Here is a 9,171-nt window from a genome sequence, read left to right on the forward strand (position 1 = left end):
TAGCGACAAGCACTTAGTGTAAATAGTGGTCTTTCTAGTCTAAATAACAGCCATTCCAGTGGGTTGTGGAATTATGCCTATTAGCTCATTCCGTAGTGCGCCCTACAAACATCACCACCTATTCTCTACAGTAGGCCAGGGTGGTGCTCTAGAGCTGTTTGTCAAAGTGCACAGGCTGAATCTGAATTTTGTCACTAAATTTAAAAAAGGGAAAAGGACATTTCCCACTGAGTTTCAATACAGTGTATAAGCTTGAAAGGGAAGAGTGCAATCAACAATTATCTTAAAAGTGAATCTTCTTTTCATCCACATCTCTTCCTTAAATAAGGAAAGACATTGGTCTAGCAAAGATATTATTTGTGCCTTGAGGAATAGAATAGATCCAGCTTCTGCATTTTGTTGCTTTATTTGTTTAGGAAAGGTAATACCAACCAGTCTTCAAAAAAAAAAAAAAACTGAGGTGAAGACCAATTGCTTCAGTAATCAAGAACATCTATGTTTTGAGATGGGAGCATGGTCAAGGATACTGTGGGGATTTTCTATATTTAGAAGATCCTGAATTCTTGATTGTTGGCCAACTTTCAGGCAAGTAAAAGTCAGTGCAGCCTGTAGGTTTTCTAACTTTACGAAAAGGAAAAAAAAAAGCTGTACCTTCTGTGGCACATGCTTGTACCACTGAAGGCTAAATCCTCAAAACCTAAGGAGGGGACTAATAATTCATTAAGTTGTATTGCTAATTCCTATCTCATAAAATAATTGTTCATAATGGGTAAATAGCATATCCTGGGCAGATGAATTTGACCTGGTAGATAAAAGTTTGCTTTGGTCAAGTTGCCTATGAATATGGATTTCAAAACAAAATATAAAGCCTTAACTTAGGATTTCATTGTTTTAGAATCATCACTGCCTTAATGTTCACACATCTATTTAAGTCCTCCTAGTAAAGGAGAAATGCATGTTTGTTTATGGCTTTTTGTAAATATAAATGCAGTGGTCTATGGCTTTAATTTTTTGTTTGTTTCTGTGACAGTGTTTGTTAATCTAGCCAATAGTTATTTACAGAAAATGGAGCATGTGGTAATTCTTTATGTACACGTAAGAACTGTTTTCCCCAAAACCTTAGTTACCTGAATTGTTCTAAGATTATTTGTAAAAACTGAAATTCAGTGATTAAAGAGAAGTAAGACTTCTCCCTTTTTGCCCTGGCTGGTATAGCTCAGTGGATTGAGCACCAGTCGAAAGGTCGTCGGTTCGATTCCCAGTCAGGGCACATGCTTGGGTTGTGAGCCAGGTCCCCAGTTGGTGGCATTGGAGAGACAACCACGTATCTCTCACACGTTGATGTTTCTCTCCCTCTTTTTCTTCCATCCCCTCTCTCTAAAAAAGTAAATAAAATCTTAAAAAAAATAATTCTTCTTTTGTGAGTTCTTCAACCTACTCATAATGTGACTTATGTTGTTGCCTTAATTTTTCACAAGCTCTGCATCTTTTGAAAGTCACATGATGAAATGATTATGCCTAGTTATTTTCATTATTGTTTTACCTTTGGTCATAAAAATATTTTAACAATTTTCCTAATGGAAAATGTAAAGACACTCCAACGTTTCTATTTTGATGTAAAGTTTTTATCTTGATGAAAACCATACACCTCAGGATTTAAGTTTTTGAAAAATTTAAAGGAAATTTTTCCAATTCATGCATTTGCCAAATGTGACCATTTTATAATGGGGTGACTTTTTGTAAAGAATGTGGTTCTTGCCCTGGCTGGTGTGGCTCAGTGGATTTAGCGCCAGTCTACGAACCAAAAGGTTGCCAATTTGATTCCCTGTCAGGGCACATGCCTGGGTTGTGGGCCAGGTCCCCAGTTGGGGTAGTGCGAGAGGCAACCAGTCAAAGTATCTCTCACACATTGATGTTTCTCTCCCTTTTTTTTCTCCCTCCCATCTTCTCTCTAAAAATAAATAAAAGTTTTTTTTTTTTTTTAAATGTGGTTCTTGCTTAAAAGCAAAATAAAAAGAATATGAGTAGCTCTGCTCAATCACTAATTTTGAGGAAAACCAAATCACTGCTTCTGATTGCCTTGACATAAAGTAAAAAATAAAGGTAGAAAATTTTTGTAGATTTACCTGAAAGACGCCATGTAAGGTTTGAAGCTACTTTTGATGGGAAGAAAAGGTATCTGTCAATCTAGTTGTGAAGTTTTATTTACAGTGGCAAATGACAGGTTGATATTTACATGTAATCCTTTGGCCATAATTTTAGAATGTCTTAATTCCAGTACAAACCTGCTCATTAAAACCTGCCATCTGGCCCTGGCTGGGTGACTCAGTTAGTTGGAGTGTCATGCCATACACCACAAACAGGTTACACGTTGGATCCCTGGTTGGTGCTTGTACAGGAAGCAACCGATCTCCCCCCACCCCCCAACTCTCTCTAAAATGAATATATATATCCTCAGATGAGAATTTAAAAAAAAAAGCCATTTAATATTGACTGAGTACTTACTTTCTAGCATATTTAAATCAGTGCTTCTCAAACTTGTTCTTGGAAGGCTCATGTAATTTGGCGGCATCTAGGGATGAAGCCGTTGAAGTCTCAAGTGTTATGCAGCTTTATTTTTCTTAATAGTTCATGATACATGTGTGTGTGCTCTCATCTGAAGTGTGTTAAAGTACCACTGATTAGATTTGACACTAGAAGAGGACATGATTTATACATACTCCCAATATCTAAAACAATTTGTTAAATGAATTTTAGTCCAGTTTCTTCAGCAGGATGTTGGCTAGTATAATGTTCTTATGGCCAAGAAGATAGTCCTCTTAACACTACTGTTTTGCAATGTTTACATCTGAAGGATACTCTCACTCATGTGAACTATATTTATTAGCAGATACTCTGATTATTGTTTAAGAGGTAGGCTAAATAGCAAATGAAGAGGATTCTTAGGTTGTCAGTGTTCTCAAACATTAATAAATGTGGGTACATTTTTAAAATATGCATGTTTGGCCCTAACTGGTGTTGCTCAGTGAGTTGGGTGTGGACTCACAACCCAAAAAGTAACCAGTTCAATTCCCAGTCAAGGCACATGCCTGGTTTGTGTGCGAGAGGCAACTGACTAATGTGTTTCTCCCTCCCTTCCCCTCTCTCTAAAAATAGTCTGTAAAAAATATAAAGTTCTCTAAATAGCTTCCATATAATGTCTTTCTGACATTCTATTTTCCTGAAATTACATTAGGAAAATCAGTCAAGAGGATTTGGGTGAATAGCCACAGAAACTAAGACTTCACAAGTGAAGAGAATCAGGATTAGTGGTATTTATCCCACATTAAATGTTTTATTCAAAAGTTACTAGTTTTCTTGTGAGCAATATGCAGATTAAAACAAATGAAATTGGTAACAGTTCTTTCACGTTTAGAGGCTTGGTTGATAGTCATAACCCTCCTATGGGGCTGAAAATAAGACCTGCTTATAGTACATTTTCAAGTTTGCTGTTTTAAGTTTTAATAAGCAGATAAATTATTTCATTTTAACAGATGCACAGGGAAGAAAGGCCTGTAGTTTGTACTAAATGGGAGAAAAAGTCATTTTAATATGTGTGAACTATTGATTTGCCAAAAGAAATTTCTGTAATTTGAACTAAAAGGAAAAAAAAGTTATTTTCATATGTATTTGCAAAGTATCAATTTGCCAGTGGTTAATAAGGAATGTCATATATAGTGTTGGCTGCCTCTTAATATTTACAAAGACATAGCACAAGCAGTGTACGTGAAGAAAGTATTGCTTAAACAGTAGATTTCCTAATAATGACATTAAATGTAAATACATTAACATCTTAGAATTCTCTTGAACACCTCACCAAAACAATGCACATCCTTCAAGGGATAAGTGAATGCCAACATCTCTTCCTAGTGCTGGCTACATATACCCTACTGTTGGTATGAAAGAGATTCCCTCAGAGGAGAGCAGGCTCATTGTCACTTCTTTCTGGAGGAGACCTAAGCAGGTGACACCAGAAGACCCTAGAGGACCAGGTCAAAACTGAGAGCACCATAGGGCTTTACATCCAGAGTACCTGTGCTCTCTGGGATGAAACAAGCAGATGTCCCACATTTCCTTCACCTCTGTGCCCAGGTTTCTTCTTGCTCTGTAAGCAAAGCTGTCAGAGAAGCTGCAAACGAAGGCACTGGTTTCTAGAATTACTAACTCCCTAAAGCTGTGGTTCCCAACTGGGCTGATTTTGGCCTCATGGTACTTGGGAACATCTGGAGACATTCTTGATTGTCACAACTTGGGTTACTATTGGCATCTAGTGTGTAGAAACCAGAGATATTGCTGAACAGTCTATCATGCACAATACAATCCCCACCACAAAGAATTACCCAGCTGCAAATGCCAACAGTTTCAAGGCTGAAAAGCCCTACCCTAGGGGTAAGCCAGTTGGTGAGGTGGAACGTTAGGCATGTAGTACATGCAATATCAACTTAGGCTGTTGGGTTCACTAAGTATGTGTGTTTTTTAAAAAGCATTAGGTTGACCAAAAAGTTCATTTGGTTTTTTCCATAAGATGGCTCTAGTAGCGCTTAGTTGTCTTTAACTTCATTCAAAACAATTTTGTTAGATCGTATTGTGATAGCTGTCATATCAGCACACATTTTTAAAAACATCAAAATTGGTGAATTTTTGTGTAGCTATTTTAATATTGTAGATGGAAGAAAATACGCAATGTTTTTGGCATGGTATGCTTAATTATTTCAAAAAAGGTAAAAACGCAACTGAAATGCACTCAAAAAGATTTGTGCAGTGTATGGAGAAGATGCTGTGACTGATTGAACGCGTCAAAAGTGGCTTGCGAAGTTTCGTGCTGGAGATTTCTCGCTGGGCAATGCTCCATGTTCGGGTAGACCAGTTGAAGTTGATAGCAGTCAAATCAAGACATTAATTGAGAACAATCAACATTATACCATATGGGGAATAGCTGACATACTCAAAATATCCAAATCAATAAAGTTATTGGTAAAAATGAAAAATGTGTTTTTTTATTTTACAAAAAAAACTAAACAGACTTTTTGACCAACCCCATATATGTTAGTAGAGAAAGTGGAATCCTTATAGTCTTACATAAAATTTTTTTAATCTCTAGAATTTTTACTATTAGCAACTGTTGAAATGTACAAATTGAAATTCACTTAGTTTTTTAAATTTCATATTACAAAGATCAGGATCCAGAGCAAATATGATCACAAATCTGTGACAGAACTATTTGCCACTTTGAATCTCTAGTAATATTTGCAGGCACATTATCTAAGCTAAAATGACAGAAAGGACCTTAGGTATTAATCCCCTCATTTCATAGGGCAAAGGCAGCAATGTCCAGTGGCAAAGCTGGGGTATAAAATAAATAAATAAAGCAAGTCTCCTAATGCCTCATTCTCAGCTCCTACCAAAAAAAAAAAAAAAAAAAAAAAAAAGTCTATATTTACTTATTGCACTGGACACTGAAATTATTCTAAAACAAGATGATATACAGCAGCTTTGATCTGGGAGATTGAACTTGAAAAGTAAACTTTTTTCTCTTAACACCTCAGCAGATGACACAAAATCAGTACAAGAAACATGATATTACTCTACAGAGTGGTGGTGTTTAGACCAGTACAGTGAAAATTCTGGCAAAATGGGATGAGGAAAAGGACCAGGCAACGAAGATGGCCATAGATTGATTAACAAGGTCCCAAGCAAAGAGCCTTTAGTCAACAAGTTGCAAAGCTGAGTTTTGAGGGCTATAAAAGAGTGAAGACCCATCAACCTCCAAATAACAACTCACTGTGGCCACAGGATTTCTGTAAAATTTCGAAAGCAGTTTATTCATTAAGGGGAGATATGATCTGATCAATATATTCAGAAAAACCACAAATCTCTGTTGGCTTTTACATGATTACCTCATCTTCACCACATCCTGTGTCTGAAGTTGTTCCCATCTTCCAGGAAGGAATGACATTCTCCAGCCCTCCTTCCTGCTTTAAGTGGTATTTTCCACCCAGTGCTCCAGCTGTCCCTTACTTGGGGGTCATATTGGAGCCTCGGAACGCCAGGCTCCAGACCTTACCCTAGCCTGACTAAACTCAATCTCTCTGTTGATTGGACTCTCCTTGGATTACAAAAGAAATTGATCCCTGATATGCATGCATATGCTCAGGATGAAAAGAGATAATGCCTGAAACGAAGTTTGAATTCTTAGGCCAATGCCTTGAAAACCAGTGGAATCATTCATTGTATCATGTGACTGGCTAGTAGAACTCGGGGCAGAGTTTAGCCTGGGCAGCAAGAGCATGACATTGAGTCTCTCATGGCTCCCAGTTAGCCAAGCAAACAGCAGAAAGGTGTTCTCTATTGTACCAGCAACTCCCCTGGTGTGCCCTTCTATCACAGCCACAGGAACCGCTCTTTCTTTCTTCCCCACCTTGCTTCTCAGGAGCCCTAAACTACAAGTGCACACAAGTCCAGAAACCCTAAAAAGCCCCAGATGTGAGGCTTCCAGCAGTGCAGCTTGGCCTGCTTGGCCCGCTGAGGCTCCTGTGTTCTCTCTGAGGCTTCTATACTTAATAGGGGGAGATTGAAAACAAATTAGATTCTGGGTTCGAATTATTTTATAGCATGATCTTTGAAGTAAGGGTAAATTTCACAATAGGGGCAAAGTCCAGAATAAAAAAGAATAAAGCTAAAAATTAGGGGAAGTCTCCCTGAGTAGTCTCTCATGTATGTGTCCAAATGTATGTAGCCAAGTCTAGAATCAGAATAATCTCCCCCTTGCCCTTCAAACATGCCACCCCCTCGTCTCTCAGGTTGACATTCTGTATGTCCAAGGTCTCCTGCTCCTCTGGCCCCTCCCTTGCCTCACCTAGACCCTCAGCAGTATCCCCAGGCCTCGACCCAGCCTCACCCAGTGGGTGACCTCAGCCCCTGTGTCAGGAGCTACCACAATTCAACTTTGACATTTTTAAGTTTTCAAGATGCCATCCAAAAATAATAGAATAAGGGATGAAACACAGAGTTGCCCATGCCTGATCTGGAAAGGACTTGAGGACTCAAAACCTAATCAAGCATCACCTTGAGGTAGAAAGAGGGCTGCTGGCACCTGTTAAAACATGCTTGACACCCTAGTGACCTAGATCCCTAATGAGCACTGCCTTCTAGTAAACATTTAGCCTTTGTCTAGACTTGGACATCAAAGACCAGCTTGGGCATCCTGATTTAATCTGAGTGGAAATTCGGACAAGGCCTAGAGTGACCTTATCCACAGAGAAACAAACTAAACCTGGGCTAATGCAAATAGGATCCCAAAGGGACTTCCTCAGGTACTTGAATAATTACCTAACAAAGAGATGCCAACAGAACAGTCTTGTGTGTTCACAGAGGAATGTTCTACTCAGTATTTTGTTGGCCAAGTTATTTGCTCAAAAAGAAGGATACTATGAATCTTTAGTAAATTGGGTCATTCCTTTGTTCAGAATGGCCTTCCCCTTAATTCTAAATTATTACTATATGTTTACCCCCTAATCTGTAGCATTTACAACCCCATCTCAACAAAAAGCTTTTCATAAGAAATAAATATTCAGCCCTGGCTGGTGTGGCTCAGTGGATTGAGTGCCAGCCAGCCTGCAAACCAAATGGTTGCGGGTTCAACTCCCAGTTAGGGAACATGCCTGGGTTGTGGGCCAGGTCCCCAGTTGGGGGCGCATGAGAGGCAACCACACATTGATGATTCTCTCCCTCTTCTTCTCCCTCCCTACCCCTCTCTCTAAAGATAAATCTAAAAAATCTTTTAAAAAAAAAACAAATATTTAGTTGTAACTTATATCAGTGTTCTCAAACTGCCTCAAGATCTCAAAAGTATATCTGGGCTGACTAGGTGAGGCTACAACCCTCACTCATGCTGGTCCATATTCTTCCTTCCCAATCAATCACTTTTGACTGTTTCACATATTGAGCTTATTATTCTACTTGTAAAAAGGGGCTTGAAAACCCACTGACTTAGGTGGGCAGGCTGCCATTGCTGGAGTGTCCTCAGTACCAGGTCCAACACCCCCACTGTCCAGAAAGAGTGGGAAATCAGGGCCTTTTGTTGGGGATGGAAATCAGATAGTTCCTTCATTCAGGGAAGAAAGGATAAGAAGAACCTAAAAACTCCTAGACTGTAAAGAAGTGTCCAACCAAGTAGGCAAAAATGTACCTCTTAATGACTGCTATACTATAATCATTCCTATATTCCCAATGTTTCATAAAAACAAACCAACAAAACAAAACAACCTAAAGGGCAATTATAAAAAGCAGATGTTTATAAACACAGACATCATTTAGGGGATGAAAAATCCAGAGTTCAAGTACAACCTACCTTAAGCAAATTCAAACAGTAATTACAAAGTAGCTAGATGGTTATTCATATAACAAAATTTTTTTATCAGAGCATTTCTCTACATAGCACTGTCACTTGGCATTTAAAATATAACTCACTTACAATGTTTAATTTAGATAACAACTCCAGGAAACCTGCATTGGAATAAAATGAGGGGGGAGAAGGGATAGGAACAAGGAGAAAGTAACAGCCCCATTCTGTAAATGTCTGTCTGGGGTTGTAGAGTTCCAAAATATGAGATGTAAAATAAGGCTGGAGGAAGTATGTGGAGGTGACAATAATCACAGTGGTTTTTTTTTCTTTTTTACAAATAACTATTCTTAACCTCCTTTCCAAGATGAATTTTGTGGAACTGTAGGCTAAAACTTCTCAGACACAGAGACTAGCATGGGGCTACAACATAAGGACATGTCATTTGGATACATAGGATATAATAAGTACGGTAAACCTATGGATTTATGCCACTTTGGACACATAGGAGTCAATGGATAAGGTACACCCATGGATATAAGGATATGTCATCTGGAACACAAGGATATCCATTTAGACACAGGCTGGAGTTTTCTGTTAAAGCAATGTTTCAGATCTTTGTTGCAAGACAAATGAGGCAACAGACAGATATATGCCTGGTTTAAAGATCAGGAAATAATTTGGTTCAGACAAGCCCAGTACATTTAGCTTAAGGCATGGGGTAGGGCAGAAAGAGCTCTTTCCGGTGGGCTCAGTGGTGACATGGTGGCATTGCCGAAAGAGGCGCCTTT

This window comes from Furipterus horrens, unplaced genomic scaffold (assembly GCF_987537825.1).
Source record: "Furipterus horrens unplaced genomic scaffold, mFurHor1.1.pri manual_scaffold_13, whole genome shotgun sequence".
NCBI lineage: Eukaryota > Metazoa > Chordata > Mammalia > Chiroptera > Furipteridae > Furipterus > Furipterus horrens.